The sequence below is a fragment of the Ambystoma mexicanum genome, chromosome 10, assembly GCF_040938575.1.
Source record: "Ambystoma mexicanum isolate Mex_15411 chromosome 10, UKY_AmexF1_1, whole genome shotgun sequence".
Taxonomy (NCBI): domain Eukaryota; kingdom Metazoa; phylum Chordata; class Amphibia; order Caudata; family Ambystomatidae; genus Ambystoma; species Ambystoma mexicanum.
In genome coordinates this window covers 1,487,763,463-1,487,781,315 of record NC_090932.1, presented here as the reverse complement: position 1 = coordinate 1,487,781,315, position 17,853 = coordinate 1,487,763,463, and the positions used below count along the sequence as shown (strand labels likewise).

The following is a 17,853-nucleotide window of genomic DNA, read 5'->3' as shown; positions in this document are numbered from 1 at the left end:
CTAGGATGATAGTATACCCAGTGCATTCCAACCACCACATTTACCTGCAAAGCCTTCTTTCATGATGTGACTGCAGTTTGTGTATCTGTGTTCTTCCCCCCTGGAAGGTGCCCCGCCCCCCTTGCTTACTCTCGTAGGTGGTAGGTGCGCCTCCCTATCTGGCACTGAATTAGCACCTTTAATTGCACCCTTCAATTGATCTTTCGATCGACATCTCCTTCCCGCTAATTTCCTCATCCTTTTCCTTGCGTACCCACAGCCACGTGGCCCTGTTCATGCCCCTTCCTCTTCGTACCCTCTAGTTATTTTCCAAATACTAGTATCTTTTTCCCATCTGGCTTATTTTGAACATTGGTGCCAGCCAATCTGGGACCCAAGTGAATAATGAGTCAAGCCAGGTGTTTGATATGATGTCCTGGGTCTCTTTTATCATTCTTTCATGTATTGTTCGTATTTCTTTGATAGCTTCCGTAAGTGTCCCGTTGGCTGCATCGTTAGCGGGTACTGCTGTGCAACATGTTCTTCCGATCTTGTGGCACACGCCGCCTTCCATAGCAGTCATATCGTCCAATATGTAACGGTTCTGCAGGGCCATCAAACGCAAGGCTCGGAGCTCCACTCGCACTACATTCAGTCCTTTTTCGGTTGCATTAGCCAATTGGAGCAGCTTGTAATGCGTTATTTGTATCCATTTCACATTAGCTCCCGTTTGCACCTCGGGAAGCAGGACTGAACTGAATCACGGATGCTTTGCTGAAGAGTCTTAAATGTGGTGGGACAGCGTGCAAGCTCTGGGTGGATTATGCTAATATATAATTTCTGGCCCTCTTCCTCCTTGTTATCTTTGGTTGTTCTTCTTGTGTCTCAATGGGCCCTGTTGCTTTGTTCTTCTATTTCTCAGTGGGTAGCTTATTGAATGGTACCAAATCTGTATGGAGCACCACCAGTTCAGGGCTGTGGAGGGTCACCAGTGCACAGGCTCCTCCCCAATCTGGTGGCAGCTGGGCATATGCTCTTATCCCACAGACCCACCAAACGTCCATCACTGCCGCGGTCCCTTTCTGCAAAGCTGTGATGCTCATCATCCTCTCACAGCCAATGTTCATCCCCAGTGCCACCATCCCATTTGCTCTGAAACACAAAGACTACTGTGGGAGCATTTTTTTGTATACTTGGCAGTGCTTTTCATCTATCCGTGATAAAGCATGCACATTGATGTTCCATATATTTCTACACATTGCATCTATTTTCTTCACCGCATTCTCTTTAAACCCCACCAGCCCTTCTGCACGTACTGTACCATCCCTCTTTCCAATTTTCCATCATGATACACCGAACCGTGTATTTGCATCAGGGGCCAGGTGTGGCACCATGGTATGTCATGTCTGGTTGCACTCTTGCTAAATTTTGTTTTGCGGGCAGTTACCACCTGTTTTCCCCTGTGTGCCCCTTCTGTGTTATATTCTAATATCATATGCCTGGTAGCTTCCCCCTGGGCCATGCTTTCTAGTTGCATATAGATATCGGTGTACACCTCCTCCCCCTCATCTATCCAATTTTCTTCTACGGTGTGCCCCTGGAATAGCCCCTTTGTTTTGCACAAATACATATGCACCAGACACCCCCCTTCCTCGACTGTTACGTCTTGTGGCAGGAATTGTTTTGGTGTCCCTGCGAGGTGTGAGATCGGTGAGCACACATAGCAGGTGCCATTGGTGCTTCCTCGTCCCACCCTCTTCATCTCCCTGTATCATACATTTTCAGATGCAAGGTCTCCTCCTTCCCCAATGGCATTGTAGAATCCTTCAATAATCGATATACTTCTTTTAGTGCAGATCTGCTTTTTACCATCAGCAGGTGTACTCATACTACCCCTATGCATTAGGAACCAGAAGAGGAGGAGAAGGCAGAAGGCAGAAATACAGAACATTCCAACCCCTATTATATTTGCATCAAGATTTGTTCTTCTCCCATTCCCCCCGAGTATTCTCTTTCCCATCTACGCTTTCATTTACGCACCTTCGGTAGAGTCTTATTGCAGTGCACAATGTTAATGTCAATTGGTTTATACTTCCCATTAGGTGATGCTTTCTCTTTCTGTTGTGCTGCTGTTGTCTTTGCGAATGTCTGAAATATGTATCCATGCCCTCCTTTCCTTTATCTTCACTGCTGTTGGGGTTGCATAGACAACTTGGAAAGGACCACAAAACCTCAGTTCCTTCCACTTTCGCACCACGTTGCGGGCGAGAACTCGGTCTCCTGGATAGAGAGGGTGTGCTTGCAGAAGGTCCTCCTACTGGTTTGTACTTGTGTGTCCTTCAACATTGGTCGGCCAACATGTAGTTTGCTGAACCTGGCGGGAGATGTAGCAAAGAACATTTGTCATTTCTGTCAGATATGCTGTCATTTAGTCTCAGAGTATCTCTGAGCGAGGGTTAGCATCCGAAATTGAATGTGTGGGAGGGACAGGCACCTGCATCCTCCTACCTGTTACCATTTCATGAGTAGTCAAGTGGTCTGATCCGCACTGAGGGAGTTACCGAGAGCAAAAAAGAACAAGGGGAGGCAAGAAAGACAATTTTGGCACACAGAAGAGGTTAGCTTCACCAAGCGTTTTATAAGTAAGCCAGTGCGCTGTTCAACAATACCATTTGCCTGCAGCCAGCACAATGTACAAAGCTTATGTTTTATCCGTAAGAGATACGTAATCTCATCAAAATGCTTGTTGGCAAAATGCTGGCCCTTAGCCGACCTTTCTCTTTGCATACTCCCCATCTTGGAAACACTTCCCTCACCAAGAATCTGGCCATAGTTTTTGCGACATTCTTTGCACAGGGTCCTGCCCCAAGCCAACGTGAGAATGGACTGACAACAGTAATCATGTACCTATAGGAGACACATCTGTCTTGCATGTCAGCATAGTCAATATGCAAATGCCAGAAGATCCCTTCGAGCCAGGATATTGTTCCCCTTATCGTTTTCAAAGTATGACCAAACAGAAATTGTTGACACATCACACAGTTTCCAATGAATTCTGCCACTCTCTCATGCAAATTTGGCACATACCATCATTCATTTATTTCTGCCGCCATACTTTGTTTAGATTTATGGGTGGGGTAGTGAAGCTGTTCCAGTGGTACACATAGCAATATATTGGGCATTTCAGGCTTCCCTGATCTAATCTGTTTCCAAATAAAGTCCGTGGATGAGAGTGAGCACCTACGCTGTATCCATAAATATTTTTCTTCTTTTGGAGCCTATCCTTGCAGCTTTGAACAATGGGTATTGTGTTAAAACTATCTTCTCTCCCTTCCTCCTCACGCACCTCTCTTTCTGCTGCCATATCATAGGTTGTGTTCTTTCTTCTGCCCCCGGGTACCATCTTGTACTTCCCTCAGGTAAGAAGCTGCTTCCTTCGCTGCTCTGTCGGCCATTCAATTTCCTAATGATATTCTGTCTTTTTTACTTGTGTGGGTATTGCATTATTGCCACTTCTACTGGCACTTTTAGGGCCCCAGTTAATTGTTTAAGCAGCTCTGCATGTTGCACAGGAGATCTGTCACTTCTTCTGAACCCTCTCCTTTCCTACTGTGCCAACCCTGAATGCATTGTCGATGTAACATAGGCGGAAATCAGAAAATATGTTTGCAGCGTGTCCTTCCATCATGTTTAACGACTGATCATTGCAACTAGCTCTGCTGCTTGTGCTGAATATTGTGAAAGTAGTCACTGCTGGCATTCTATTACATATTCCCCATGTATGTAGCACACTACCGTTGCTCCAGTATGTCTCCTTTCTGTCTCTGGGTCTATACCTGATGACTCATCAATATAAACTCTGGGTCTATACCTGATGACTCATCAATATATCTGCCCCTGCTATTTCTTCTTTTACCTGTATGTTCCCTTCCATTCTATCCATATGCTCTCTGCTGGTTCTGCTACGTATATAGCTGGGTTGACCACTCGGCACCTCAATACTTCAATGACTGGGTTAGTAAGTATTACCTCGTAGCCTGAGGCCCTTTGTGTTGATAATGTACTTTCAGATTTTTCGAGGATGACAAACAGTCAGTGCTCCACGTACAGTACTAATTCTTATCTGGTCGGTCCACGAAAGGCGGTGATGATAAAGGTGTCTGCACTACTTGTCCCTCCTTTAAAAGAGGAAACACTGTTTTTCCTTGGAGATGACATTTGGGTCAAAATGTGCAGCTGCTTTCCCCATCAATTGCCAAAAGGGGACTGCATCATCGAGAGGTGAAACCCTGCCTTTAGCCTCAGGTTTGTCATTCGTCACCATTATGTAACCATCCCATTGATCCCCATTATCTTCTCAGAGTGCTGCCCGGTCCCCACCTGTCTCCCCATCTCTCTCTGATGAAAGGGTTTCTTAAGTATCATACAGGTGGTATGACTTGAAGGGATTGTAAGGATCACCATGGTCCCACGCAGGGTCTGTTCTTCCTCTGAGAGATATTCAGGGTTACGTCCCTGTGCAGTTAGATGTGCCAGAGGATGTGTGGAGGCATTGGGAGAGGAGTGCCCTCGTCCTTCAGGACTGCGCTTCCATGCTAGCAATTCTTTATGCTTCGGCAACTACAACTCCCATATTTCCTTCCCCTTTCCTTCTTTAGTCCTAAGCCATACACTCGAGACACAGGGAAGGTGCTTTGGGGATAGTTGTCACCTGGATTTGCTCTTCCCTCAGAACCTGATGGGGAAACTGAGGCACTGTAATCCTTACGTGTATACTCTGTCTGTTCTCCCGACACCTATCGTGCAAAGTCGGAATCCTAGTCCTGTAATAGGACAGCGGGCTCCACTGGGGATTCGGAAATTAAGGATATTGTTAGCTGTGGCTATCCGTGCTGTTTAAAGTGGTGAAAACCTTAGACGCTGAACTTGTCCTTGACATCCATGTAGATGGTTGGTGATCCTCTGATGTTTTCTCTGTGGGCAAGGGGCCCACATGTGAGGCTGCTGCACTTCTGGTGGACGAGCAGCCAGAATGCGACGTTGATAACTGCTTTTCGTGGATGGTTAAATTATGGGTCCCAATGACAGACGGTCTGTCGTTGAAAATGACATGCCCATTGACTTGGATGTTGCTGGGGCAATGGACGTGCGCCCTGTCAATTGGGGCAAGGATTGCCAACCTGTCATTGTGAATTTTACTCTGCATGGTGTCGTCCTCGCTGCTGACGAGCCACTTGTGGGTGTGATCTTCTGGATGCGGTTGTAATAGGTCTAATGGCCGTGTATGGATGTGATAGCGAGTTGCCGCTTAAAGGGGTTTTTGGGTCCCTTATGCCCTCAATGGTGGTGGGGCACTTTTAGTGGAAGTGAGAGTCAGGGAGTGCCACAAGGGATCCACAGTAGTACTAGCCAGGTCATAGCCGTTCACCTTTTTTCCCTGTTAAGCCCTGTCTTCTAAATGGGCCCTTAAAGGGGAGTTTTGCCTACGACCCTCTTCCCTCTAGGAACCCAGGGGCAGTCCTGGGGGACTCCTCACCTGATGAATGCACCTCAACCTCACTCAGGAAAAGAAGCAAGCATTTCCTTTGAGATGAGATAAGTGTTTTAGGAGAGAACTTTCTGCAGATCCTGCTATCCTCTGGAAGGGTCTGGAAGCAGTGGTGGCTGCCCTCCTGGCTCCTCCCTGGTGCCCAGTGCACCTCCCAGCCTCTTGCAGCCTCCCTGGTGTTTTAATTCGGTGGGGGAATCTCTGGCCCCCACCGTAGTGCTCCGTGAGCCCCGGGCCTCCACCTTCCCCAGTGACTCACACGGAGGCGAAGTGCTCTGCTCGGGCTCCCCGGTAGCGAATGACGTGACCGGGAATGCCCCCTTTATTAATAGTGCATGCGGCGGTGTGCTACGTCATGGACAAATAGACAACATAACCATACACTACAGAACTTCAATAACACCTCTAACACTATAACGCCGCTAACCCAAATAATTAACTTCCCCATGAGCCCTTTTATTCACAACCGCCCCCCTTCCCCACTCAGCAGAAACCTCCATGTTGGGCACCGTCATGAGTCCAATACAAAGTCACTGAAACAAGTAGGTTTCCTTCGCCCTGTCCTCGGGGTGTACCTCCTGCTCGCCTCAGGGTTGGGGGTCACACTGTCGGATGCCGTCCTCACCGGGGATCGAGGGAGGGGCCCGGCACCCCCACCCTCGTCGGATATGTTGACACATTCCTGGTCCACTGGTGCCTCAGCCCTGGGCTCCCCCAGCTTCTTGAAGAAGCTAACGTTCCGGGTGACTGATGCTCGGCCGTCGGATGCAGTCACCATGGACCCCTTGACTGCTATCACGTCAAGCGGCTCAGGTTCATAAGTCAGTGACAGTTTCTCACTGGGGTGCCTGTTCCGTATCAGGACCTCGTCCCCGGGCACGAGTTGTTGTTGTTGTAGACCTCTCCTTTCATTCTCTTGTGCAGTTCTTAGTTGCCGCTCCAGCTCTACCTGTTGCATGTCGATGACCGCCGGCTCCTTCTCCCCCACTTCGGGTAGCAGCCCCCTGGGGCACAGCTTGAAAAGGGCTTTGGCAGGGGCCACTCCCGTTGAGGTGTGCAGGGTTGTTCTGTACACTCTCAGGAATTGCTAGACCGCCCTCTCCAGACTCTGTCCATGCCCTTGCGCGATCCGAAAAACATTGTTTAGCGAGTGCATCATCCTTTATCCCTCTCCATCGGCGCGTGGCCACAGGGGTGTAACCTTCCTATGGTGCACCCCATATCCTTCCATTAGGGCCGCAAACCATTCTCCTTGAAATGGAGCCCTGTTGTCCGAACAGAGTACTGTGGGGAGACCGTGGGCTGCAAACACCTTTACCACCGCCACCACCACATGCTCGAAGGCCACCGACTGGATGAATTCCACCTCCGGGTATCTGGAGTACTCATCCACGACCACCAGGAAGTGGATCCCCTGCGATGTGGATCCAAAGTCTGCATGGACCACCTCCCAGGGTCACGTGCCGCGTGGCATGGCCTCTATGGTCGGCTCCCTCTGGGCAGGCGACGCTGCCTGGCACCACACACATGATGCGACATAGTCGTCCACTCCTTTTTCTAGCTCTGGGAACCAGACCTGAGGCGTAGTCGGGCTTTCGTCTTCGCAGCCCCTTGATGGCCTTGGTGTGCCAGGCCTATCACCTCCTGTACTTTCGCCTGCAGGACCACGATCCGGTCACCTCTGAGCAGCAGTCCTTTTTTTGAGAATGACAACTCCTCCCGTACTTTCCACAGCTGCTCTAGGACTGTTTTCGCTTCATGTGTGCGCCCAGCCAGCGACTCCAGGACACTCTTCCATGACCCCTGCTGCAGGGCTGCTTTTAGTATACAGAAGCACTCGTCGTTGGCCGCTGCGGCCTCCAGATCTTCCACCGGTAGGGCATTCGGAGTGGCCGCTTCGACCACCAGCTGAATATGGTCCGCCTCTTCCGCACAGTTGTCCATTTCTCCGTCCTGGTGACTCTCCAGATGGCAAGAGAGGTAGTCGGCCGCGTTGTTGGACCCTGTATTCCAACAGGGCGAGCATCCACCTCTCAATCCTCGCTGGTGGCTTTGATGATGAGCCTGCCAGGATCGGCAGTAGGGGCTTGTGGTCAGTCACCACGGTCACCGGCCTTCCCAGGAGGTAAAGTCGGAAGTGTCGGCACCCTCACAGGACAGCCAGCGCTTCTCGCTCTATCTGCGAGTATTGCTGTTTAGTGTCAGACAAGGCCTTGCTGGCATAGGCCACGGGGCGGATGCAGGAGTCTTGCCCCACCTGTGTCAGAACCGCCCGAGGCCAAAAGGGCTGGCGTCCACGACAATCTCAGACTGAAGGGCCGGGTCGAAAAAAGCCATTGTGTCTTCCTCAGTGAGGGCGCTTTTAATGTCCTCGAACGCCGCCTGTTCCAACGGACCCCACTGCCATGCCATTTCCTTCTTGGTGAGAGTCCGTAGCGGCTCTGACCTGGATGCAAGATTTCTCATGAACCAGCCACAGTAGGTGACCATCCCCAGGAAGCTCCTAACTTCAGACACATTCTCGGGTTGTTTAGCGTGCTTGATGTCTTTCAACTTCCTGGGGTCCGGAGACACTCCTCCCTCCTGAATCCAAAGAACTCTATGCTCGTCCTCAGGAATTCACATTTTTCACGGTGGAGTGTCAGGCCCAGTGACTGAAGCCTCTTGAAGGTCTTTGCCAGTCTCTGTAGATGGTCCACCTCTGTCTTGGCGAACACCAGGATGTCGTCACTGATGTTGAAGATACCCTCCAGGTCTGCCAGCGCCCCCCTGATAATGTTTTAGAATACCTAAGCTGTGGAGGAGACCCCGAAGCTGAGTCGCTTGTACCGGTATAGGCCCCAGTGAGTCATGAAAGAGGTGATGTACCTCGACTCTGGATGTAGGAGAATTTGGTGGTAACCCGCCCTCAGGTCAAGCTTCGAGAAGAAGCGAGCTCCCTGCAGCTATGCGATAATGTCATCAATCGTGGGAGTGAGATGGCGTTCCCTCCTGATGGCTTTGTTGGGAAGCCTCATGTCCATGCAGATTCTCACCGAATCCGGTTGGTTAGGTTTCCTGGTAACAACTATTGGGGACACCCAGGGTGTCGGACCTTCCACTTCCTCAATGATGTCAAGGTTCACCAAATTGTCTAGTTCCTTGTCCACCTGTTCCCTCAGATGGAACGGCACCCTGCGGTGTTTGAGGGCAATGGGCTGCACTGACTCCTCGATGTGAAGTTGTACCGCTTCTCCAACCATACGGCCAATCCCTTGGAAAAGGCCTGTGTACTTTTCCAAGAGCGTTTGTATGTCTTCCACATACACAGAGTAAGCAAAGCACACCAGTCCCAGGGCTTCCGCCGCCGCACAGCTCAGCAGGGTGTTGGTGCTGACTGGGGTGACGAAAAACCGGGCCTTGATCTCAGAACTTCCATGCCCAACCCTAGCCACAAATGCACCATCTAGGGGTAAAGGATGTGAACCCCAAATGTGAAAATGCGCGCTTTCGGAGTTGACAGCCTGGGGGGGGCAGGGCATGGCATCATAGTGCTGACAGGCCATAACGTTGACTGCGGCCCCCGTGTCCACCAGCACCAACACTGGAGAGTCATTCACAGACACGATACATCTTGGCTGTCTTCGGCCTTTGGACTGGAGGGCATCAATGCTTGAAGCAAAGAAGATGTTCTCCTCTTCCTCCTCCTCTTCACCGGGTTGGGCAGTTTCCTCCCCCTGATCCACTTGGGCAACGTTTGGTGGACGGGATTGTCTGAAAAACCCAGACCGGACTGGGCCCCTCGGCACTATCACTGGCACACCCTTGCAAAATGGTCCATCACGCCACACCGTCCACATGTTTTCCCTGCGGCTGGGCATACACCTGGGTGGGGTAGGTTGTACCCGCACTTCTGACAAGGCCATGCAAGGCCATGGGCGTTTTGCTTCCCTGGCCTTGCATGGCCACTGGAAATGCAGACTGGGGTACTACATATTTGCATTTGCGAGGGCATGCCCCTGTGCCTCCCCAAACATACAAATCAGTGGGGCGCCGCATCATTAGGAATACTGCTCCTGCTTGCTTGTGCAGGAACAAGGAAGCACTCTGCTTCTTGATTCCTGTTTGTGCTGCATGGAAGCAAGATGGCTTTTTGGTGGCTGCGGAGGTGCTGCATGAGAATCGGCCTGGGCTGCGTGCAGGTACGATCATATTATTTTATGTATTATATGTGTATTAATCAGTGAGTGTATGATGTGTGAGTACGTGTGTGTATATGTTGTGCGTGAGTGGAATGAGCCAGTGAATGTGTGCATGCATGTGTGTTTGTGCAGGACCAGTGAACGGGTGGGGATGCGGTAACAATGCATTTTTTACTGGGTATATATCATATATGCCTGGCAAAAAATCATCATCCTTTCTTTTATCAACCGAGGGTTGATACAAGAAATGATGATGTGTTATTGAGTTGCAAGGCTGGTACTTTAGGGCAGCCAGTCTTGCCATTTCTCACTGTGATTTGATATTTTCTACTGGATATCTATGATAAAGCAAGCATGGTAATTGTTTTTACTTGGCTAGACTGGCATTTTTGGGGGCAGCCAGTCTACCTTGGCATGACGTTTTTTGCTAGGTATCTATGATAAATCAAGCATGATATGTGTTGTTACTTGGCTAGACTGGCATTTTGGGCCAGCCAGTCTAGCCCTTTCTTACTGTGGCATGTTTTCTTATTCTGGGCATCTATGATAAAGCAAGCATGTTAAGCGTTATTGCGTGGCTAGACTGGCATTTCTTACTGTGGCCTGGCATTGTATTCTGGACATCAAGGATAAAGCAAGTTCTAGAAGTGTTAGTATGTGTCTAGACTGGAGTATATTGTGCAGCCAGTTGGGAAATATTTTCTTATTGTGGCATGACATTTTAAAGGCAAAGTATGTTCTTTTGTGGTGATACTGCCATATATTGGCCAAGCCAGCATGGGCATGTTTTCATATAGTAGCATTACTGGCATTATGTGCAAAGTAAACATAAGTATGTTCTTAAATAGGAGTTCTCGCATATATTCGTGCATCGAGCAGGGAAATGTATGGGCACAGCCATAGTTAAAATGTTTATATACTGGCATATATTGTTGGCAAAGACAATGTATTAAAGGTGCTAATGCAGCGCCAAACAGGGGGGCGCACCAACCACCTGCGAGAGTAAGCAAGGTGGGACAGGACACCTTCCCGGCGGAAGAACACGGGCATACAATAAACTTTAGTCCCATCATGAAAGGAGGCGCAGCAGGGAAATGTGGGGGTAGGGATGCATGGGGTGTACCAGCGGCTCAGGGAACTGTTGTACGTCAGAGCAAAATATAGAAAATAATCCTACACGAACACACACAAACACATTTAGCAGGGATGCCCCCAGGCCTGGCCCTGCTTGGGAACCTAACTTTGGACACATGATCAACTCATCACAGGTTAGGGAGATGGGAGACAGAGCCAAAGCTGCGCGTCACGGGCAGACCGAAGCAACCAAGGAAACACTGGGTGATGTAATAACAAGGCGGCAAGTGGCAAGCCAATCCTGTGGGCACTTGGAGGCAGAAGGGAGGTGGACCCAAGTCAGAAAACGGTTCACATGGCCATGAGTGCCAATCGGCAGGTGGCTATGGGAATGGAAAGCTGAACAGAGTGGCGTTCCCGGGAGGACCAATCAATGGGTACGTTTTCATGGTCCTGGGAGGTGGCCAGCGTTCAGAATATCCAACACAGGGTTTGCGAAGGTCACTATTCGGCAGGTACCGTGTAAATGTCTCCCTTCCCACCGGAAGCAGGATGTCTCTTGTTCTTTTCCCAAATGATGCTGACCAATGGCAGAATAATAAAGCCCTGGCGGTCAGCACAAATGTTGTTTCACTAATTGCCACTGGTTGTGGCTCCAGCTTCATGCATGTGATTTAAAGTGACCATTAGTGGCATATATAGGTTGGCACATCTATGCCAGTAATGGTCACTTTAAATAGCATGCATGAAGCTGCTGCCACAACCTACCTATACTAGTAATAGTCACTTTAAATCATATACATGAAGCGCTTCATGCATGTGATTTAAAGGAATAATTTCTGGCAGCAGCCTCATGAAAATAACATAAAGTTCTCCTATGTAGTGTACTGTTGGTGGCATGGAATTTCTTCATTTTTTTTTATGTGATCAAACTGTACATTTTATGGATTTTTACCCCTTTCTTTGTTAAAAAAATGTGCTTCAAATGCATTATTTCAGCGCATTATTTAAAAATGCTCACCTTAATTTGAGCAAATATTTTGGCCCCTACACTCAGGGACTGCAAATTAATCATGAAAGGTACTGAATATATTCAGTAGAGAATTATAAATTGTATGTCTTTTCATCCTATTTTTCTTACAAATTGTGCTGCAAAATGTTTAATTGCAGCACATTATTTTAAAAACGTTTCTTGGGGGGAACCCCCTCTCCTCCAAATCCCTGGTAATTGTTTAGGGCTCCCTTGCTATGCTGGGTCGTTTGTGCTAATTTCTGGAAAAATGTAGGACCCTTCACTGAAAACATTCACCACCCCCATTAGGGCTCACCAAAGGATCGTTTAGAATCTTGGTTGCCCTCTCAGCCCCAGCAACAAAAGCTGTCTCTGGCACTGGCTGGATGCAGGCAGTAAATGCAATAGTCGTGTGGGTCCTTGAGAGAAACGTTGTTTGTGGCATGTGCCACATTCTTTGAAGAGTGATTTAGCAGCTTTGGCTGGATCTTGGAGGTCTGATTTGGCAGCAATAGCAATACATTGTTAGGGGAGTCCTACAACGTTTTTTTGATGATAATGCCAATATTCTCACTCAAAAAAGGACTAGAAGTGAGAGAATGCAGAGATGACCCCCGTGCACACAACTTGCAGTAAGAATAAAGATGGCCTCCGGGGGCGGAGCTTAAAGCACTAGCCCTCAGGATGAAAATGGACCAAAATGGGGGCGATAGACTGTATATTAAAATTCTTGTTAATTTTCATACCGCTTTTCTAATATTGAGGATTCCCAGCCTGACGACGGGGGAGTATTCAAAGCATGGAGAGATCCAATGCTGCAGAGTCATTCTTTTTGCTTCTCATTTGTTGACACATTCATACAGATATTATAAGTCACTAAATATTTATTTTTCCTTTTTCCTGAATAAACAAAACCAAAACTTCAGGGTGAGAGGTCACACAGTTTCAACATTCTAACAGATATAACAGTCATGTCTTACTGTATTTCTTTTCACAAAATGTATTTTAATGACATCTAGATAATGTTGGTGGGGATAGAGCACTCAGAGATATTTAGAAAAAACAATACATATAGGTATGATCCAGTAAGACAGGCTGGATCTCAATGCAATAACAACAAGGGAAAACTGCTACTATTGGTTGATCATTTCAATTGTGCAGTCACAGGAATAAGCATAAACCCACATAAATGGACATATATACAAAAAGCACATTAACAATGCTTCAAATGTGCACTGTTTTAATGGTGATATCGTCCACACAAAGGTGTTTCAGCATAGAAGAGCTGTATAGTGCAGCTTTGTGAGCAGGCCTTCATCAGGACGTGTGATGGAATGGATGGTAGTCCCGGGGTCTCTATCAAAGACTTATCCAGTGCAAGAGTAAGTAAGATAATCCATCATGGGTATAGATATCTTTAGGGCATTCAATGCACCATTGAGGGAACAAATGTTTACCTCAAATGGTAAGATGTGTCTTCTTGGCTCAGAATGGTGGAGACACCCACTAAGAATAGTGGTTCCATCACACGTCCTGATGAAGGCCTGCTCACAAAGCTGCACTATACAGCTCTTCTAGGCCGATATCACCATTAAAAGAGTGCACATTTGAAGCATTGTTAATGTGCTTTTTGTATATATGTCCATTTATGTGGGTTTATGTTTATTCCTGTGACTGCACAATTGAAATGATCAACCAATAGTAGCAGTAGTTGTTGTTATTGCATTGAGATCCTGCCTGTCTTACTGGATCATACCTATATGTATTGTTTTTTTCTAAATATCTCTGGGTGCTCTATCCCCACCCAACATTATCTAGATGTCATTAAAATACATTTTGTGAAAAGAAATGCAGTAAGAAATGACTGTTATATCTGTTACAATGTTGGAATTGTGTGACCTCTCACCCTGAAGTTTTGGTTTTGTTTATTCAAGAATACCCACCTGGGTTTTTCAGGGCTCTGCCAGGTGCCCTAATTTTCAATCTAGTTTTTCCTTTTTCCTACAGTACATATATTCATGAGTCATTGGGTTTCTTATCTTTTAGTGCTCAAAGAAAGTTAACACATTGTCCCAGTTACATAAATTAATGTGTATAGATGCGTTATAAATGCCATATCATATCATATCATATCAATGTACTTGCATGTGTACTAAAACCTTCCCTTTAGAAAAGTACAGCAAATTAAATCAAAAATAAGCATTAAATGACATAAATCTGTCTGAAAAATGCAAAAGGTACGAAAGAAGGGACCTAATATTTGTCACTCATAAAGCTTTAATTAAAGTTTGCTGTTGCTACTCCTACAGCTCTGGAAACATCCCCGGAACAGCTGTCACAGGCCGAGTTTTGATCATCTTATGTACAAATGAATTCATGTATAATGATGTGCTGGCCAAGTGCTCTCCAATTTCAAAGTAAATGAAGATATACAGAAAAATGTGCTGCAAACTGTACAATATAAACCTAATATGTCACAGAGGAGTTCTGGGTTATACAAAGAAGAAGTCCGCAGGCTGATGGCTTTATATGCCAGAGAACTTCTCAGCAATCTAATCTAACAATATAATAAAAGGCCATATGTTTGTTTGTCCCTGTATGTTTGCCCAATGCAGTCATGCGCAGTAGAGACACATTTGAATAGCTTTGCCTGTTGTCACCGCTAGAGGGAGCTGTTGCCATAGGAAACAGAGAGACAATGCCAATTTGCATAGCTTCGACTGTTGTCACCGCTGGAGGGAGCTGTTGTCTTAGGATATGTAGGGGTCCTACTGTCTGTCAATGAGAACCTGCACTTTAGCCCGTGTACACAGGTTCTTATGCTAGTTTATAATATTCCTGCAGCCCCCCGCCCTTTTACAAGCATATCCCTTACAAAGGTGAACCAGGGCCATAAGTGCCCGAGCCACTGTGCTACCTGACAAACAGGAGACCAGGGTGATTCAGAGCTCTGTACACATCTTCCCTCAGCCAGATGGTGAATGCAGGGTGCCCTATGAATGTTGCGAGTGCCTCCCCCCGCTGGTTTATGGGCAACAGGACCCGAGTCCCATTAGCGATGTGAGCAAGCAATAGCAAGTAAGCACACCATGGACACTGGAACACCAGCACTGTGATTGGTGTTCTTAATTTTCTGACTCAACCTTAATCATGAGCGCAATTCTTCATCTATATCTCGCCCGGCAATTGATGCACAGGTACTTAGGATCCACTTCGTTAGCTACAATCATTTGGGCTACGAGATCACCGAACACACTATATGTTCCTATTTGCATACTCTGGGAAGAGTGACAACCATTTCAGACCTGTGGGGACATATTTCTGAAATGTCAGGGCCATGCTCTCTGTATCTGGTGCTGGTGGGGCTACACTCTTATAAGGAGGATCTAGAGACCACTGAGGAAGCATTCTCAGGGCCATGCTCTCTGTATCTGGTGCTGGTGGGGCTACACTCTTATAAGGAGGATCTAGAGACCACTGAGGAAGCATTCTCAGGGCCATGCTCTCTGTATCTGGTGCTGGTGGGGCTACACCCTTATAAGGAGGATCTAGAGACCACTGAGGAAGCATTCTCAGGGCCATGCTCTCTGGATATGGTGCTGTTGGGGCTACACTCTTACAAGAAGGATCTAGAGACCACTGAGGAAGCATTCTCAGGGCCATGCTCTCTGTATCTGGTGCTGGTGGGGCTACACTCTTACAAGGAGGATCTAGAGACCACTGAGGAAGCATTCTCAGGGCCATGCTCTCTGTATCTGGTGCTGGTGGGGCTACACTCTTATAAGGAGGATCTAGAGACCACTGAGGAAGCATTCTCAGGGCCATGCTCTCTGTATCTGGTGCTGGTGGGGCTACACTCTTATAAGGAGGATCTAGAGACCACTGAGGAAGCATTCTCAGGGCCATGCTCTCTGGATATGGTGCTGTTGGGGCTACACTCTTACAAGAAGGATCTAGAGACCACTGAGGAAGCATTCTCAGGGCCATGCTCTCTGTATCTGGTGCTGGTGGGGCTACACTCTTACAAGGAGGATCTAGAGACCACTGAGGAAGCATTCTCAGGGCCATGCTCTCTGTATCTGGTGCTGGTGGGGCTACACTCTTATAAGGAGGATCTAGAGACCACTGAGGAAGCATTCTCAGGGCCATGCTCTCTGTATCTGGTGCTGGTGGGGCTACACCCTTATAAGGAGGATCTAGAGACCACTGAGGAAGCATTCTCAGGGCCATGCTCTCTGGATATGGTGCTGTTGGGGCTACACTCTTACAAGGAGGATCTAGAGACCACTGAGGAAGCATTCTCAGGGCCATGCTCTCTGGATATGGTGCTGTTGGGGCTACACTCTTATAAGGAGGATCTAGAGACCACTGAGGAAGCATTCTCAGGGCCATGCTCTCTGGATCTGGTGCTGGTGGGGCTACACCCTTATAAGGAGGATCTAGAGACCACTGAGGAAGCATTCTCAGGGCCATGCTCTCTGGATATGGTGCTGTTGGGGCTACACTCTTACAAGAAGGATCTAGAGACCACTGAGGAAGCATTCTCAGGGCCATGCTCTCTGTATCTGGTGCTGGTGGGGCTACACTCTTATAAGGAGGATCTAGAGACCACTGAGGAAGCATTCTCAGGGCCATGCTCTCTGTATCTGGTGCTGGTGGGGCTACACTCTTATAAGGAGGATCTAGAGACCACTGAGGAAGCATTCTCAGGGCCATGCTCTCTGTATCTGGTGCTGGTGGGGCTACACTCTTATAAGGAGGATCTAGAGACCACTGAGGAAGCATTCTCAGGGCCATGCTCTCTGTATCTGGTGCTGGTGGGGCTACACTCTTACAAGGAGGATCTAGAGACCACTGAGGAAGCATTCTCAGGGCCATGCTCTCTGTATCTGGTGCTGGTGGGGCTACACTCTTACAAGGAGGATCTAGAGACCACTGAGGAAGCATTCTCAGGGCCATGCTCTCTGTATCTGGTGCTGGTGGGGCTACACCCTTATAAGGAGGATCTAGAGACCACTGAGGAAGCATTCTCAGGGCCATGCTCTCTGGATATGGTGCTGTTGGGGCTACACTCTTACAAGGAGGATCTAGAGACCACTGAGGAAGCATTCTCAGGGCCATGCTCTCTGGATATGGTGCTGTTGGGGCTACACTCTTATAAGGAGGATCTAGAGACCACTGAGGAAGCATTCTCAGGGCCATGCTCTCTGTATCTGGTGCTGGTGGGGCTACACCCTTATAAGGAGGATCTAGAGACCACTGAGGAAGCATTCTCAGGGCCATGCTCTCTGGATATGGTGCTGTTGGGGCTACACTCTTACAAGGAGGATCTAGAGACCACTGAGGAAGCATTCTCAGGGCCATGCTCTCTGGATATGGTGCTGTTGGGGCTACACTCTTATAAGGAGGATCTAGAGACCACTGAGGAAGCATTCGCAGGGCCATGCTCTCTGGATATGGTGCTGTTGGGGCTACACTCTTATAAGGGGGATCTAGAGACCACTGAGGAAGCATTCTCAGGGCCATGCTCTCTGGATATGGTGCTGTTGGGGCTACACTCTTACAAGGAGGATCTAGGGACCACTGAGAAAGCATTCCCTGAATACTGGCACACAGCCCCTACACCCTGCTCATCTCCACTTATCAATGTCTTTCAGTCAAGATTACTGTCGCCAGGATCCCTATTGGGCGTGGGGTGTAAGTCCCACCTATGCCACTCCTACCCCCAATGGAACATGATGCTGTCCTTGTACCTTAAATGCCAGCAGGTCTGTCACCAGCACATAATGATAGATATTTCTGTTCTGGGTGTCTGGACCATGCCTAAATGCATCGATTAGCCCCTCCCCATGTACCTCTTTCACTATGTATTGACTATCATAATGTCAGTTTTCCTGTCATTATATGTTAGGATTGTCCTTCCTCAGAATGGGAGGGGAGACTGAGGAATTCCTAACTGAGACACCTCCCAATCAGGGATTCTGTGTGCTTCACCACCCACCTAAAAAAGGTGTACATCTGTCTCTCCCCTATCACCTTCTCCTCGCAGTAACACCCAG

The 17,853-nt window shown here is 48.0% G+C and overlaps 1 protein-coding gene across 1 annotated transcript in view; it reads right to left on the bottom strand.

Annotated features, from left to right (window-relative positions):
• The window catches only part of LRRC43 (leucine rich repeat containing 43), a 679,247-nt gene that overhangs the window by 413,975 nt on the left and 247,419 nt on the right, over nt 1–17,853 (bottom strand). The gene's annotated exons all lie outside the window — the stretch shown is intronic.